The sequence below is a fragment of the Vicugna pacos genome, chromosome 6 (assembly GCF_048564905.1).
Source record: "Vicugna pacos chromosome 6, VicPac4, whole genome shotgun sequence".
In the NCBI taxonomy this organism is placed as follows: domain Eukaryota; kingdom Metazoa; phylum Chordata; class Mammalia; order Artiodactyla; family Camelidae; genus Vicugna; species Vicugna pacos.
The window spans coordinates 36232979-36251390 of NC_132992.1; the positions used below are offsets into that span (position 1 = coordinate 36232979).

The following is an 18412-nucleotide window of genomic DNA, read 5'->3' on the forward strand; positions in this document are numbered from 1 at the left end:
AGAACTGAGATCATTTCTAGGGCAGCATTTGTTGAAAGCATTAAAAGACAAATGAAATTAGCCCTGGGCACATGGGATTAGGTAACATTTAAAGCAAGCAACAGCCAGAACAAAAAGTTTGAATAGGAGGCAGATTGGAGAAGGAGATATACAGAGGAATAGGTTTTGAAAAAGTCCCATGTATTATGTGTGATTTAGAAGGTCATACATATATTAGATTTGGACACATGCTTAGAAAAGATCTGAGAAGACTTTATATTTCCACCTTTTTCTGAAGGCTCCACATAAGCAGGAAGTGAAGGCTGAGATAAGAGCTGTAGACTGAGTGTCTACATACAGCCAATCTTCAAAGACTGGGAGAGTTTTGGGTTCTCAGTTTTTCCTGTTTATTTTGATTTCAGGTGTTTAAGTAAATATTTTTCAAATCATTAGGTGATCAGTAAGCTAATGGAACAAAAATTTCAGTGGCCAGGTATGATGAAAATGCAGACTTTACAGAAGTAACTCAGAAATAACACTAAACAAACAATGACCACAAGAAGCAACAACAGATCCTGGCTGTGGGGAAGAATCTAATCTAATCTAATAAAAGATGTCCAGTATTCAACAACAACAAAAGCAATAGGCATACAAAAAAATAAGAAAATAGTGCCCATTTACAAGAATAAAGAAGTTAACAAAAAATTGTCCCTGGGGAAGCTCAGATTTTGGTCCTGCTGGACAAATACTTTAAATCAGCTGTTTTAAGCATTCTCAAATGGCTAATGGAAACCATGGTAAAAAAACTAAAACATACCAGAAGAATATTTCACCAGGTAAAGAGTAATAATAAAGAGATAGAAATTATATACAAGGAACCAAATAGATTTCTGGAATTAAAATAAAATGGTAAAAGTAAAAATTCACTTGAGGGATCCAACATTAAATTTGAGCAGGCAGAAGAAAGAATCAGCTAACTTGAAGATATATCAATTGAAAGGATCCAATCTGAAGAGCAGAAAGAAAAATGAGTGAAGAAAAAAAGGAATAGAGCCTAAGAAATCTTTGAGATACTATCAAGTGTGCCAACATATGCATAATGGGAGTCTCAGAAGGAGAGAAGAGAGAAAAATGGGCATAAATAATATTTGAAGAAATAGTGGATGGTAACTTTAATGTCCTGACAACAAAAAAACTGTCAAACAAGAGTTCTATATCTGACAAGACTATCCCAAAAATGAAGGAGAAATTAAGACATTTCTAGCTAAACAAAAAGAGAGGGAGCTTATTCTAGTAGACCTTCCTTATGAGAAATGTCAAAGAGAGTCCTTCAGGCTGAGATGAAAGGACAACAGAGAGTAATTTGAAGCCATATGAAGAAACAGAATACCAGAAAAGACAGCTCCATAGGTAAATATAAAAGCCAATATTATTTTGTGTTTGGTTTGTAATTCCTCTTTTTACCTGTCTGACTTAAGAGATAGATGTATAAAATATTAACTATAAATTCATTTCAAAGGGCTCACAATCTGTAAAAGTGTAATTTGCGACAATAACAACATAGTGTGTGGTGGGTATGAAATATGAGCAAATTTTTGTATACTATTGAAACCAAATTGATATTCAAACAAGATTATTATAATGTAAGATAATCATAATCCTCAGGGTAACCACTAAGAAAATAATTAAAGACTACTCAGTAAAAGAAATAGGAAGGGAATCAAAATGGTGTACACACAAAAAAGCAATTTAAGAAAAGAAAACATTTAGAGAAATTAACAACAAATAAGATGGTATATAGAAAACAAATAGCAAAATGGCAGAAGTGCTTCCTTATCAGAAATCACATTAAATGTAAATAAGTTCTCCCCTTAAAATGCAGAAATTGACAGAATAGGAAGGAAAAAACCAAGTATAATCCAACTGTTGTTATTTATGAGACGTTTACTTCAGATTTAAAAACAAATACATTGAAAGTGAAGTATAGAAAAAGACATTCTTTGCAAATATATAAAATACATTGGTATATTTAAAACAACTTTCATAAGAAATGACTATATATTGATAATAGAATGAATTCATGCAGAACATATAAGAATTATAAACATACACATCTAACAGTCTCCAAATATGTGAAATAAAAATTGACAGAATTGAAGGAGTATATAGATTGTTTTACAATAATAGTTGGAGACTTCAGTATCCTACTTTCAATAATGAATACAAAAACTGGACAGAATAGCAACTAGAAAAGTGAAAACTTGAACAACACTATAAAAAAGAGACCTAACACACATATATAGAGCAATCTATCAAACAAGAGAAGATTACATATTCTTCTCAAGTACACATGAAACATTATTTAGGATAGACCATATATTTGGTCACAAAGCAAGTCTCAATACATTAAATGGCTGACATTATATATAAAGTTTCTTTTCCAACCACAGTGGAATGAAACTAGAAATCAATAACAAAGAAACCTGGAAAGTTTACAAATCTGTGGAAAATAATAATTTAATAAACCACTCTTAAACAACCAAAACATCAAAGAAGACAATACAAGGGAAATTAGATGAGATGAATGAAAACAAAGCATGCAAAAACTTACGGAATGCAGTGGAAGCATCACTTAGAAGGAAATTTACAGCTCTAAGTACCTATGTTTAAAAAAGGAAGATACCAAATCAATAACTTAATTTTCAACCAAAGGAATTAGAAAGAGAGCAAACTAAACACAGAGCAGCAGAACAAAATAATGAAGATCGAGATCAATGAAATAGAGAATATAAAAACAGTAGAGAGAATGAATACAATGAGAAGTCATTTCTATGAAAATAATCAACAAAATTGACAATCCTTAGCTAGGCTGAACAAAGACAAAAGCGGTAAACTCAGAATACCAAAATCAGAAATAAAATTGGGGACATTACTAATAGCCTTACATGAATTCAAGGGAAAAAGATTTGAGTATTATGAACAATTACATACCAATAAATTAGATACCCTACATGAAACAGACTGACTTGTAGAAAGAAAAAATAGAAAGTCTAAATGGATGTGTAATAAGGAAAAGGATTGAATAAATATTCAAAAACCTCCCAACCAAGAAAAACCCAGAGTGAGATGGCTTCACTGGTTAATTGTATCAAACATTTAAAGAAGAATTCACAACACTAATCAAAGTCTTACCAGAAAAAAAGCGAAAACTTCCTAACTCACTCATGAGAAAGTGAAGCCATTACTGAAGGCTTCATAAGAAAATATTTTTAAAAATCTTTTCAGTATCTTTTATGAATATTGATGCAAAAGTTCTCAACAAAATACTATCAAACCAAATCCTGCTGCATATTAAAAGGATTATGTATTATGACCAAGTAGAACGTATTCCAAGAATGCAAGGGTAGTTCACAGTATAAAAATAATCAATCAACATAGAATGGATTTTAAAAATACATCTCAACTGATGCAGAAAAGACATTTCACAAAATCTAACATACTATCATAATGTACAAAAAATTTTTTTAAATGGCAAAACACACAGAAAACTAGGAATAACAGATAACTTCTTAACATGACAAAGAGTTTTTATGAAAAATCCATAGCTATTCAATGGTGAAAAAATTGAAAGCTTTGCCCTTAAGAAAGCAGACAAAGATGCCTACTTTCACCTCTAATGTACAGCATTGTGCTGAAATTTGTATGCAAAGCAATCAGACTAGAAAAAGAAAGGCATCGTATTGGAAAAGAAGATGTAAAGCTATCTCTATTTTCATATAACATGATCCTATGTGTAGAAAATCCTAAAGAATCCATAAAAAATTGCTAGAATTAATAGTCGGTCCAATAAAGTCTCTGGATACAAGGTCAACCTACATAAATGACTTGTATTTCTACACACTAGCAATGAACAATCTGAAGAGAAATTTTAAAATCAATTTCTTTTACAATAACATCAAAAAAATAAAATCCTTAAGAATCAATGTAATCTAAGAGGTATAAGATTTCTACACTAATAAAACACTGCTGAAAGAAATTGATATAAATAATTAGGAAAATTCTGTATTTATAGATCAGAAGACTGAAATAAGATGGCATACACCTCTACCGTGACCTACGTATTCAGTTCAATCCCTATCAAAATTCTAGTAGATTTTATTGCAGAATTGTAAAAGCTGATTCTAAAATTCATAGGGAACTTATGGTGATGGATGTATTCATTTCCATGTCAGTGGTGATAGTACACATATGTGAAAACTTAAATATATACAATATATTTTACCTTAACTGTATCTCAATGAAGTTGTTAAAAGTCAACATAGTTTTTCCTTTTTGTGCCCTAGAATGTAGGAATAATAACAGGATAGAGCATTGACTTGAGAATCAAGACCCCATTTTTATAGGAGACTCGTCTGATTTCTTGTAATGCAGTGTTCCTGTAACTTTATCATTCTTTAAATATTTTGTAATTTTCAAGGGAAATACATCACTTGAATAATTTATACTTGAATTTATTGGTATATTTAAAATTTTAACTCCTGCAGTAATGTTTTCTGAATGTTATGCTGTAATCAACAGTTGTTATCCAACTGAAGTCTTTAGTCAATCTACCAGAGTCACGTTGACGATTTATTTGTATTAAGCCTCATTCTCTCTGCTATCCTTTAGGAGATATGCTGATGAGGGCTGAAATGAGTTAGGAAGACTAATAGAGTAGAAGTGAAGGAATCTGGACAGTGTCCATAGTGGGTATGTTTTTCGTGAGTTATCAATGGTCAGAGCAGTTGTAATAGTTATCACAGCAGGACACTTCTGTGAGCTTTTTGAAATCATCTTTGCCATGATAAAACTAGTGTTACTTAGTGCTAATTTTTAATTTTTACAGAAAGAATTATTTAATCTAAGGCTGATATTGCTTAAGCTATTTTAGTTCTCTGCTGAATATAATGTTTTTTGCTGTTTTATAGCATCTATGTAATTTACTGCTGCAAGACTCAGCAGTTATCGGAATGAGGTATAAATGGTAATGATGGTGATTAACTTCCCTGCTTATATGTATATTGAGGTTTTAGTATCATGCTAAGATGCTTTTCGTAATATTCCTGACTACAAGGAACAAATGTTAATTGAACTCTACATTCAGTTTCAACTAAATTCATTAGAATATTAGCTAATTTTTTTTTGAAAAAAGGAAAAGAGAAAAAGTAGAATCTTTATTTTGGAATCATAAGAAATTTATAATTATTTTAAAGTCACCTCAGAAGAAAGATTTCCACATTCCATGTCAGACTTCAATGCTTTTCTTGGGTATTATCTGTCCCTGTTTGTCTATCTTTATTTTTTACCTAAACAAAAGACACTTCATTGTTATAACTTTGTCACATATTATAGACAGAACACATTGTTTCTGTTCACCTTTGTAATTTTACAGACTGTCCGTCTTTCCCCTTAGCTTTTCCTGTCAAGCCCCCTGCTGCTTGCATGACCCTGTCCAAACATCAAGCCCATACTACCTTCCGTTTTAAAATGGAAGAAAATGGCTCACACAAATTACAAGGTGAAAATTGTATCTCGTATTGGGGAATATAAAAGAACAGAATATGCTTTTTAAATTAATGTTTTCTTTTTCAAAAATGTAAAATGATAGAAGAAATTGTTTTACTTTTCAAAAAGTTTATCTTATTTACCTTATGACCTTACATTTTTAGGTCACTAAGTCTGACACTACCTACCTAATTTTAATTCCCCCCAAACCATTTCCGTCTTTCTAAAAGAAAACAACTTGTTTTATCCCATTTCCTCCTTATATCTTGTACCTCAGGGGAGGCTGGCACAATCCTTTGCTCTAAGAGTCAGTCCTGACTGCTCTAAGCTGATCATGGTGGTCCCTTTCCTCTTACTAGTGAATGGTTTTCTTGGAGGCATATAGTATCACTCCAGCTGATGAGACTTGACTGTGTCTTTGCTTCAAAGAGAAGTATACAAATGAAACCTATTTCTTTGATTTTTTTTCCCTTCATTTCTGGAAGCAACCCTTAGATTTGCCAAAGTTGTCTAGTCCGAGGAAACACCTCGGATTCTAAAGCTGAACAGAACTTGGAGCCTTTGGGATGTGTTTTGAGCACTGAGTTAACTTAAGTCTAGATTCTTTCTCTGTCAGAATTTCTTGTCACATAAGGCAAATTTCCTTATTCCTGAAAGTTGAATTCTTAATCGTTGTTTCTTGCAACAGAATGTGTCCTAACTAGTAGGCATCTGCTGAATATTTTGTTAATGGTAATAATAGTTACTCCAGGCTATTCTTAGACTTATTTTTGCTGAAAAAATCATGCTGAAAGGTGAAGAAAAATATGAATCTCCATCTCAAATGCTTGTATAATGTATCTATATTATTTGAATACATTTTAGCTAACCATTTATGGAACATCCATTTATTGGCAATCAAGTGATTAGAAAATAGACACAGGTTCAGCATTACTGGCAACTAAAGCATGTATGGAAAGGCAGACAGAAAAATAGTGAGCAGCAAAGGAGTGATCAAATTGCTGAAGGAATTAAAAGAGATAGTGCTTAGAGAGATAAGATATGTCAAAAATGAAATTGAAGCTATAAAGAAGAGCCAAGCAGAATGGGTAAACTCATTGACAGAGATGAGGAATGATCTAATAGCTGTGCAAAGCCGACTAGTTAATGCAGAGGAACGAATTAGTGATCTAGAAGACAGGGCAATAGAAAGCACCCATTCAGAAGAACTACAAGATAAGCAAATAAAAAATAATGATAATAGCATAAGGGACCTATGGGATAATATAAAGCGTCCCAATGTTCGCATAACAGGGGTCCCAGAAGGGGAAGAAGGGTCAAAGGGGATTGAAAAGGTTTTTGAAGAAATCATGACTGAAAACTTCCCAAACTTAAAGAAGGAATCAGATATCCAAGTACAGGAAGCTCAGAGGGTCCCAAACAGGAAGAATCCAAATAGACCCACACCAAGACATGTCATAATCAAGATGGCCAGCGTCAAGGATAAAGAAATGATTCTAAAGGCAGCAAGAGAAAAGCAAAGAGTGAATTACAAGGGAACCCCCATAAGGCTCTCAGCTGATTTCTCTACACAAACACTACAGGCCAGAAGGGAGTGGCAAGATATATTCAAAGCCCTGAATGAAAAAAAGAAGCAGCCTAGGATACTTTATCCAGCAAGGCTATCCTTTAGGATGGAAGGAGAAATAGAGTTTCACAGACAAAAAAAAGCTGCAGGAGTTTGGCAACACTAAACCCATGCTAAAAGAAATATTGAAAGGGCTATTCTAAATAGAAAAGCAGCAGGATGCTACAGAAATGAGAAACTCACAACTGGAAAGGTGATAACTCATGAATTTACAAATAAAACACGAAATTATAAAAGAAGACATACAAATCACTGAGAGTGGGAGAGGGAGGCAGGGAAATATAGAATATATGATCATCTCAATCGATGCAGAAAAAGCATTTGATAAAATTCAACACGCATTTATGATAAAAACTCTCGCCAAAGTGGGTATAGAGGGAACATATCTCAACATAATAAAAGCTATATATGACAAACCTATAGCCAGCATAGTTCTCAACGGTGAAAAACTCAAAAGCTTCCCACTAAAATCTGGGACAAGACAAGGATGCCCACTATCACCACTCCTATTCAACATAGTCCTGGAAGTCCTAGCCACAGCAATCAGGCAAGAGAAAGAAATAAAAGGGATCCTAATTGGAAAAGAAGAGGTAAAAGTGTCATTATATGCTGATGACATGTTACTATATATAGAAAACCCTAAAAGATCCACACAAAAGCTACTAGAGCTGATCGAAGAATTCAGCAAGGTAGCAGGTTACAAAATTAATGTTCAAAAATCAGTTGCATTTCTTTACACTAACGATAAATCAACAGAAAAAGAAAGTAAAGAAACAATCCCCTTTAAAATAGCACCCAAAGTAATAAAATATCTGGGAATAAATCAAAACAAGGAGGCGAAAGAATTATACACAGAAAACTATAAACCATTGATGAAGGAAATTAAAGAAGACTTTAAAAAATGGAAAGATATTCCATGCTCTTGGATTGGAAGAATTAATATTGTTAAAATGGTCACACTGCCCAAGGCAATCTACAGATTTAATGCAATCCCTATCCAATTACCCAAGACATATTTCACAGAACTCGAACAAATCATAATAAAACTTATATGGAACCCTCAAAGACCTAGAATTGCTAAAGCATTACTGAAGAGAAAGAAAGAGGCTGGAGGAATAACTCTCCCAGACTTCGGACAATACTATAGAGCTACAGTCATCAAGACAGCATGGTATTGGTACCAAAACAGACATATGGACCAATGGAACAGAACAGAGAGCCCAGAAATGAACCCACAAACCTTTGGTCAACTCATCTTCGACAAAGGAGGCAAGAATATACAATGGAATAAAGACAGTCTCTTCAGCAAATGGGGTTGGGAAAACTGGACAGCAGCATGTAAAACAATGAAGCTAGAACACACCCTTACACCATATACAAAAATCAACTCAAAATGGATTAAAGACTTAAACATAAGACAAGATACAATAAACCTCCTAGAGGAAAACATAGGCAAAACATTATCTGACATACATTTCAAAAATTTTCTCCTAGAAGAAATAAAAGCAATAATAAACAAATGGGACCTAATGAAACTTACAAGCTTCTGCAGAGCAAAGGAAACCAGAAATAAAACAAGAAGAAAACCTACGGAATGGGAGAAAATTTTTGCAAGTGAAACTGACAAAGGCTTGATCTCCAAAATATATAAGCAGCTCATATGACTCAATAAGAAAAAAATAAACCCAACCCAAAAATGGGCAGAAGACCTAAACAAGCAATTCTCCAAGGAAGACATACAAATGATCAAAAAGCACATGAAAAAATGCTCAATATCACTAATTATCAGAGAAATGCAAATCAAAACTACAATGAGGTATCACCTCACACCAGTCAGAATGGCCGTCATTCAAAAATCCAAAAATGACAAAGGCTGGAGAGGCTGTGGAGAAAGGGGAACCCTCCTACACTGCTGGTGGGAATGCAGTTTGGTGCAGCCACTGTGGAAAACAGTGTGGAGATTCCTCAAAAGACTAGGAATAGACTTACCATATGACCCAGGAATCCCACTCCTGGGCTTGTATCCAGAAGGAAATCTACTTCAGGATGACACCTGCACCCCAATGTTCATAGCAGCACTATTTACTATAGCCAAAACATGGAAAGAGCCTAAATGTCCATCAACAGGTGACTGGATAAAGAAGAGGTGGTATATTTATACAATGGAATACTACTCAGCCATAAAAACCGACAACATAACGCCATTTGCAGCATCATGGATGCTCCTAGAGAATGTCATTCTAAGTGAAGTAAGCCAGAAAGAGAAAGAAAAATACTGTATGAGATCGCTCATATGTGGAATCTAAAGACTCATGGACAGAGAATACAGACTTGTGGTTACCAGGGGGGGTAGAGGGTGGGAAGGGATAGACTGGGATTTCAAAATTGTAGAATAGAGAAACAAGATTACACTGTATAGCACAGGGAAATATACACAAAATGTTATGATAAATCACAGAGAAAAAAATGTGACAATGAGTGTGTATATGTCCATGAATGACTGAAAAATTGTGCTGAACACTGGAATTCGACACAACATTGTAAAATGATTATAAATCAATAAAAAATGTTAAAAAAAATCACACCTCATCCCCATAAGAAACTTAAACAAAGTTTTACATAACTATATTTATTTTTTGGAAAAAAGTTCTCTTTATTATTCTCTTCAATTAAAATCTGTTTACAGCTGAAAAAAAACAAAACAAAACAAAAAAACAAAAAAAGCAAATTTGCCAGGTTTTAATTTAGTGGGATTTTGGCCACATGATGTGATGGGGGAATCACATCCTGTGTCTTTCAAAGTGACAGAGTCTCACTGGATTCAGCATGCTTTTTCGTGAACTCACATGGTTCTAGTCATACCCCAGTCTGAGAAACAATGTATATTTTTATTAGATCTACCCTATAAAATGTCCATTGATAGATGAAGGGATAAAGATGTGTCGGGGTGTGTGTGTGTGTGGACACACACACATAATGGAATATTACTCAGCCGTAAAAAAGAATGAAATAAGGCCATTTACAGCAACAAATGGATGGACCTAGAGATTATCATACTAAGTGAAGTAAGCTAGAAAGAGAAAGACAAATATCATATGCTATCACTTATATATGGAATCTAAAAGAAATGATACAAATGAACTTTTTTATAAAATAGAAACAGACTCACAGACATAGAAAACAAGCTTATGGTTACCAAAGGGGAAAGCAGGGGGAGGGATAAATTAGGAGTTTGAGACTAGCAGATACAAATTACAATATACAAAATAGATAAACAACAAGGTCCTACTGTATAGCACAGGGAACTATATTCCTCAGCTTTTAATAATTCATAATGAAAAAGGCTATATGTGTGTGTGTGTGTGTGTGTGTGTGTGTGTGTATATATAAACTGAATTGCTATGCTGTACACCAGAAACTAACACAACATTGTAAATCAACTACTTCAATTAAAAACAATAAAATAAACTTAAAACCCTATAGGGTCTAAAGAATGTAAGGCAGAAGTGGTTTGATTATAGCTTACCAAAACTCAGTGTATGAAGTAGAAGGGAAGAGAAACTGAAATAAAGATAAATCAGGGTGAATCTGGCAGCTGACTGAACTGCTGCTCACATAAATATACTCTTTTTCTTGTGGCTAGAACGGTGCTTAATTTCTTAGGAATTGGGTATAGAATGTGAGTAAGCCAAGTATCTAAATTATATAATTTTCAAAATTAAATTCTTTTTAATATATCCAATATTAAAAATACCAAATTTATCTTTTTATATGCTAGAACAATTTTGTTATTTTACTAGCAGTGAACTTTGATTAAAATGTTAAATGCCTTGAAAATTAGTTTAAGAAGTCATTCTGTTGAAATAAATACTCTTTTGACTGAACTGTTTGTTCACTTCAACTAAAATGTGATAAATACAGGTACTCTACCTATGGGCAGTTATAAATTTGTCTTAAACACATACAAAAATATATTTGTTAATGTCTATGTGTATTTGGAAGGTAAAACATATGTGAAATCAGCTGGCTTAAAAGAAGGTAGCTTCAGTTTCAGAGGTGACTCATTTCTGCTTGACTTCTAAGAAACCTACCCATGATCAAGATAAACAAATAGACTGCGTGAAGTCCATTGAGTGGGCAGGGATCTAGAAAGGAATTCTTTGGTTCTCACATCATGAAGCTTGGAAAACAGTGGTGTATTAATTACCGCTCACACAGCGTAGCTAGAGACATCACTTATCAGATGTACAGAGAGGGTTCAAACACAAAATACACAGTTAGGTGGGATCTTTTATAAGTTCTGTTAACCCAATCAGGTTTGAGAATAGGGATGTGATGGTAATGAGAAGCCCTGGTGAACTGAATTTAGGGCATTTTAATGCCATTAGAAGTTATCTGTTTAGAATTGTTAATTTGAGAATGCGGTGTTTCTTACAGTAAGAACAGTTGGAAGGGTGATGTGACGCTTCCTGAGAGGTATTCACTATGACTTGAGAATCAGTGAGAAGGAGAAAATATGGTCTCTGTGCCCTTGGCAGTGAGAATGAAGTCCTGGAGTCTCTAAACTAAGCTTTTCAGAGGTCACATCTGAGTACTCTTCAGAAAACACTTGTTTTTGCTTGGTTTAAAAAAACAAAACATGTGTTCCCCTGTTTCACTGATGCCTGAAATATCAAAAAAAGATCTGAGAAATTTTCCGTTCTGTGAAGTCAGCTCAAAATTATAAGACCCCAATATATCTCTTAAAAGCACATTATTAAAGGGCAGCTAAAATAGGATTTTTCCATTTGGGTTCCTATTACCTTATCTTTAAAAATCAGTTTAAGTACTGTGGAAAAGTTGCTAGATGCTTTTTTCAGGAGGAATTGAAGGTTATAGGAGAACATGAACTGATAAGAAGAGGTAATATAACTTTAAATTAGTAAATTTTTAAATGGAAGTAGAAATTTATTCTAAAGTATCCAGTAGATAAAACAGATCAAATTTATTCTCCAGCTATGACTAGTAAATCAAACTGTGGAAAAATATAATATATTCTTCTGTAAAATGATCATTTGCAATGGAGAAAGTAGCATGTCTGAAGCATTAGTTTATTCTTAATTATGTCTGGAATGCAATCGCTTGGAAAGCTTGCAGTGATATCAGAGCAATGATATTTTATATATTGTGACAGACTGAACAACCAGCAGGATGCTGAGCAAAACAGCGTAGAACCAGTTTTGCCGCTGAACCAAGGCAAAATCTACAGAAATAATTCTTTCTTTAAAATAGTAATTCCCAGCCCAAAGTTTTGTTTCATTTTTAAAGTGAAGAGACATTTTAATCTTGCTCTTATCCAATGTAATGAGAATGCTGAAGATGCTCAGTCAAATGCATCATTGCTTAGAGAGTTTAAAATTCATAACAGAGAATGTAACAGATAGTTGTGATTCCTCTATGAAATGCATATGTGCAGCCATCCAAGTGGAGAACTAGATGTTTTCTATATACTTATTAGAACCACTGAAGTTAGGCTTTTAATTTGCAAATTTTAGTAATGCCATCAGTCCCCCCAAACCTCAGGCTCTGTGAATGTGTGTTTAATATGTGTATGTATACATTTCAATTGTTTATTTTTTAAGGATTTTAAAGATTCTGAAATCCTTTAAGTCATATATATGTACCTGTGTACTAAGTAGTTTAAAGTTCTCAGATATTAACCAATAATAACAAGGCTAGTAAATTTTTGAAATGAATTCAGCAAGGGAATAACATTTAAAATAACCTAATATAAATGAGACAAGTCATTTCAAATGAAAAATACCATAATGTTAAAATGAGAACAAGAATTTACAACATGAATGGGTTTAATACTGCTTTTTTAAAATGTCTGAATATTTGAGTAATTTTAATTATTATACTTAAAGAAGCATCAATATTTAAAAGATTAATATCAATACATTGTTAACAAAAGAGCATAACAGAGAAAATCAAATGCTAATAATTTTTAAAGCATTAGCCATGAAATTCAAGTTCCCTAAAATTACCTAATGACGTAAGTGTATTTCATGAATACCCATTAAAATAATTATGATAGGATTGTATTTCTTAAATTTTTATTTAATTTTTGTTTTAATCTAGGTCCCCCAGGGCCTTTTTCTTTTGGAATATTGTTTTATTTGATTAACACATACATGAAAAATCTCATAAGGCATAACTTTAATTGGGTTTAATATGTTCTGTTCGCTGCATATAAGCTGTGGAAATGAGCATAAGAATGTGTATTAGAGTTATTTTTAAAGTGTAGAACTCTGCAAGTATGCATGGTATTTTCACAAAGCTAACTCCTTTAGATGAAGAAAAAAAAGTTGTAAACTCACAGTTTTTCATTAAATTTATCTGAGCTTCTTTTATGAGGCTCTGCCTGGCCTTGGTTGTAGTGTTCTTGGCATCTTTTCTGTCACATAACTTTACACCATTTTCTGTCCTATTTAATTATTCTGTCTTAAAGCATAATCAGCATTAAACCAGCTGTGCAACCTTGAATGAATACTATTTCAATAATACATTGGTTTTTTTTTAAAAAGCACAAGGTGGCTATTAATTTCACTTGAAACTCTCCCTCCTGACTATCGCCTGTGCACAGTTTTGGAAGCTGATGCATTTGCTGCTAAGTAGTGCTGTCCCTGGAATGCTCGGTATACCAGTGGATTCTCTCAATCTGACACAGTGACTGGCCAGACAACTATATCAGGGAAAGATACCTTTTGAGAAGACATCCTTATTATTATGGTGGACTGAATCATGGAAAATCTTTCTAGTAGCACAAGAAGCAGACCAATTTCTTGAAAGAAAAAGAGAATTTTTTCTCTGCAAATCCTTCCTACTAGGATAAAAGTATTAAGATGACCTGCATGTGAAGCACCCAGTCCCAACAGAGCAGTGTTGGTAATTCAGTCAGCAGCAAAGTTAGACTGCTGGCATAAAAGACATTAATTAAACACTCCAAAAGGAAGCACATTAATCATGAATCATGGAGCGTCTAAGTCTGAATCTTGGCCAGTGATGATAGGACTTACAGTAAATGAATTACATGGGTTTTGGCATGAATTCTACATATCAGATTCCACCTTGGGTGATCCATGTGGCTTTATAGAATTATGAAATTCTCAAAAGTGATTGTATACCATCATTCTGTCTCTGAGAGGATGTCATAAAATCATTGATTATTAGCTCTGGAAAGAACCTTGGTGATTCAATCCAATTCTTTAATTAACCAATGAACAAACAAACCAACTAGGAGTGCTCAAATGAATTACATACATTTAAGGCCTATTTCTTTTTGTAATTTTTTTCTTATCACTACCATCATGACTACTGTTCTTTTTGAACTTTGGATAAAGTATACATTGTCACATATATATGATTTATTGTCACTGTATGGATGTTTATTGGTTAGCATAAATAATATTGCCTTCTGTAACACATAACTCCCAAATCTCTGTTCCTTAGCAAAATGGATTCACTTTTTTCCTTATGAAAAATCCAAACTGAGATATTTCCTGCTAGGTGGCAATATTCATCCTGGTCATTTAGGATCCAAGTTTTGTGAAACCTTCAGGATTCACCGTGACACCTTGTCCTTTGCTGGGTCATCTGTAACAGGCAGTTTGTGTTGTGGGGAGACAGTGTGGATGAGTGTGCAGGGGAATTTTACTCATCAAGCCTGAAAATTGCATATGTCTGTTGATCATGGAGCCATCCCTGGCTGCGAGGGTGGCAGAGCAGAAAATACCATCTTGCTTTCTGCAAATTGGAGGATAGTAGATGTTGTGGTGTGTCCTTCAGATCTCCCTTCAGGACTGAGGTATTTGTTTCTCCAGCTGCTTGGAATACTGGTGGGGGATAACTTCCAACTGTTTCTCTAGAAATGGCTCTCAGGTGAAGAAATCTGCCACAACTTGTTCTTGCCCCATCCTCATCGGCAGTCCACTTCCGTCAGTGGTCAATGCAGACTGGAAAGACCTGGCCCTCTTGCCACAGGCAAGACAACCAGGAAGGGCCCCCTCAGTGACAGTGTTTCCTATGGGATGACTGAGGCCTTTGTGCTAGTTTGTAACAGTGCATCCCCTTCCTTTATAGAATCCTACTTCCTCCACTCCTAAGTACAGGTACACAAACCCACCTGCAAATCTGCATCTCAGAGTCTGTTTTGGGGGAACTCAATCTCAGATAGGAAGGTAGCAGGAAAAGCAATCTCTGCATAGTCTGTCTGACTTTTGATCAACAAATACCTGTTTTATTCTTCCCCCTACATATAAGACACAGTAACCCTGAGAGACAATCCAACATCCTATCTAGTTGTCCATTCCACCTTTAAGCTTTTCTGATGATACACTGTCCTCTCCAGCAGTCCTGGCCCAGACATCAATGAACTAGCAAAGACAAGTTATCTGCCCCTAATACATCAATTATGCACAATGGTGGAGAAGGTCCAGAATAGCAAAAGCAAATGTGGAAATTGAAAGATATGGCATTACGGCTGCATCTCCATGTTTGATATCCTGCTAGGCATGTTTTATGAAGACTCAGAATTTTGGTGGAGGTTGGTGAGGAAAATTCTTTAATTAGGCTCTGAGTTTGGGGAGAAACATCCTTATTCTCTCTATCCATCATTTTTCTGGGGCCTTGGCTCTATCATTCATAAGGTCTTTCTTGTTATCCTCTGTGATCATATCTTATGTATAAAGGAGAGTATGTCCTGACTGGGGTCTACATGTGCTAAAGTTTACTTACTGTCAGGATTTTTTTAAGACTTGAAAAACTAGAGGCATTTTTAGACAATACTCTTAGTTTCTTTTGGCTACACAGTTCCTGCAAAAACTTGCTAACCTACTGATCCATCTGAGTCCAGTCAGTCCCATGGGCCAGTAAGCACACCTATAGTTCTTTCCCAAAGTTCTAATACACTTTAATTTTGAGTTTCCTACCTGTCTCACTCTCTATTTCTTTCTCTTAGCTATTTAATTTTTCTACTTACTTAATTTTAACAGAAAAGTTTTTGTTCAACTTTTTTCTCCCCCCATACTGAGCACTTTCTAAAGAAGAGTCTAGAATAGTTGCCTTTCCAGTCCTTAATAGCTTTACATCTCCAGATTATCTTCAATTCTTTTTAAACTTTGTAGCATATCTTTCCAGAAACATTTGGCTAAAGGCAGCCAGTAATAACCGAGACGCCTTTTTATTCTGCCTTTTCCCAGTCACTTCCTCTAAAGCAATAGTCTCATTATGTATATGACTTACCTTCCAAGTTGTTGCAGATGGAAATTTTGTCACAGCTCAACTGAAAACCCCCGGTTTCAAACCTACAGTATCTGTTTTCTTGTTGTCCGTTCCTAAACTATTAAACCAGTGCCAAACAGTGTAGTTTTTTTTAATGGTGGCATATCATTTACAGTAAAAATTTTTGACATTATTAACATAAATAATTGTTTATGTTAAGTGGGTAAATATAAAGATTATAAATATAATTATTATAGATTATTATAAATATAAGTATTATAACAAACACTTGTGGATTTCAGTGGTTTAACATGATATTTTTCTTTCTGCCTGATATATCTATAGTTTTTACATGGTGTTATAGTTTTACATCTAGACATTGAAACTTCTTTCATGTTTGTCTTTGCTATCCTTGGGGCCTCAGAGGCCTCTGATGGAGTGTCTGCCTCTAGCTGGCAGTCAGAGGAAGAGAAGACAAGGACATTACTTAGAGGAGTATTTTTATGGGCAAGCCTGGATGTGGTGTGCTGCAACTCCCAGAACCATCCTTTGGCCACAACTTGGTCATAGAGCTACATCTAACTGTTAGGGAAGGCTGGGAAATGTACTCTGGTTTCCCCAGAAGGCAGTAGAAAGACATTTCATAAACACAGAACATGTGCTACAGAGTCCTACTGTCTATATATCATCAACTATGTATTATATTATAAAGAGTATTATAATAAAAACTAGGTCACAGAGATTGTCACGTGGTATCACTGTCACTGACAGACTTCTTCAGCACCTGGGGATAATCATTTTATTCCTGGCTGCAGTATTCTTCTACTTTCAAAATAAGATACACAACATATTAAGAAAATTATGTCAAAAAATTATTCTAGGATATCTGAGTAACTTCATCAGTTGGTTAAGGATAGGCACACGCAGTGCACTCACACCCAAACAAAATGACTTTTGGAAAATAGCTATTAACTCCTAGCGTATATAGATATGCAAAACCAAACTTCACTTTGTTTCCATTCTCCTGAAATGCACCCTATAATTACATTTAATAGTCCCTAGGTAAATACCATGTAAACTGGAGCCTTCTTTAAAGGAGGGAAGCAATCACATATTCACACTGTAATGATGGGGTATTTACATGGCAATTACCAAGCCATTATATTGCCTTTCCTTTAATCTCGTCAACTCCATCTCCTAAATCTTTTTCAGGCAAAGCAGTTGAGCTAAATAATTTTTAACTACCAAAGTGTGTATTTCTTAAAGCAGTTGTCACTGGTATTTTTGTAGTTAGTCTGATGTTTGTTTTTCGTATATTAATAATTTGGGGGAAAGTACATTTTAAACAACCATTAGGCATTTGTGCAAATCTGTCAATTTGTTCATTTAAAAAATATCCTGATCATAATAATAATGGTCCATATTCTTTATGGAAAATTGAATATTAAATTATATATAAAGATCCAAAGAAAAATTCCAAAGTACAAATTTTTGTTTTCTTTTATTTAAAATTTTTATTTATTTATTTTAGGTAGGCTATTTTTTATTGAAGTTAATTGACTTTCAGTATTATATTAGTTTCAGGTGTACAGCATAGTGATTTATTTATACTCTTATACATTGTGAAATGATCACCATAAGTTTAGTTAACTGTCACCATACAAAGTTATTACAACATTCTAAAATACAAATCTATATAAAAGTAAAACTAACGATTAAATTATTTTAAAAAATCCTTTCAATTATGTGTCTGAGTGACATGTTGCTTTTAAACTAAACTTTTAATTGAAATATGATATATACAAAAATACACAATTTTATAGCTTGAGGAATTTTCATAAATTGAGCCTACCCATGTAATAATTCCTCACATCATGAACAGAGCATCGCTAACACCACAGAAACCCCTTTCATGCCCTACTCCAACCATTATCTTCCTAAAGTTAATCTATCCTGTTTTCTATTGCTATAGATTAGTTTTACCTATCTTAAAACTGTATG

The 18412-nt window shown here is 34.0% G+C and overlaps 1 long non-coding RNA gene across 4 annotated transcripts in view; it reads left to right on the forward strand.

Moving 5' to 3' along the window:
* The window catches only part of LOC116280921 (uncharacterized), a 594369-nt gene that overhangs the window by 54163 nt on the left and 521794 nt on the right, over nucleotides 1–18412 (forward strand). The gene's annotated exons all lie outside the window — the stretch shown is intronic.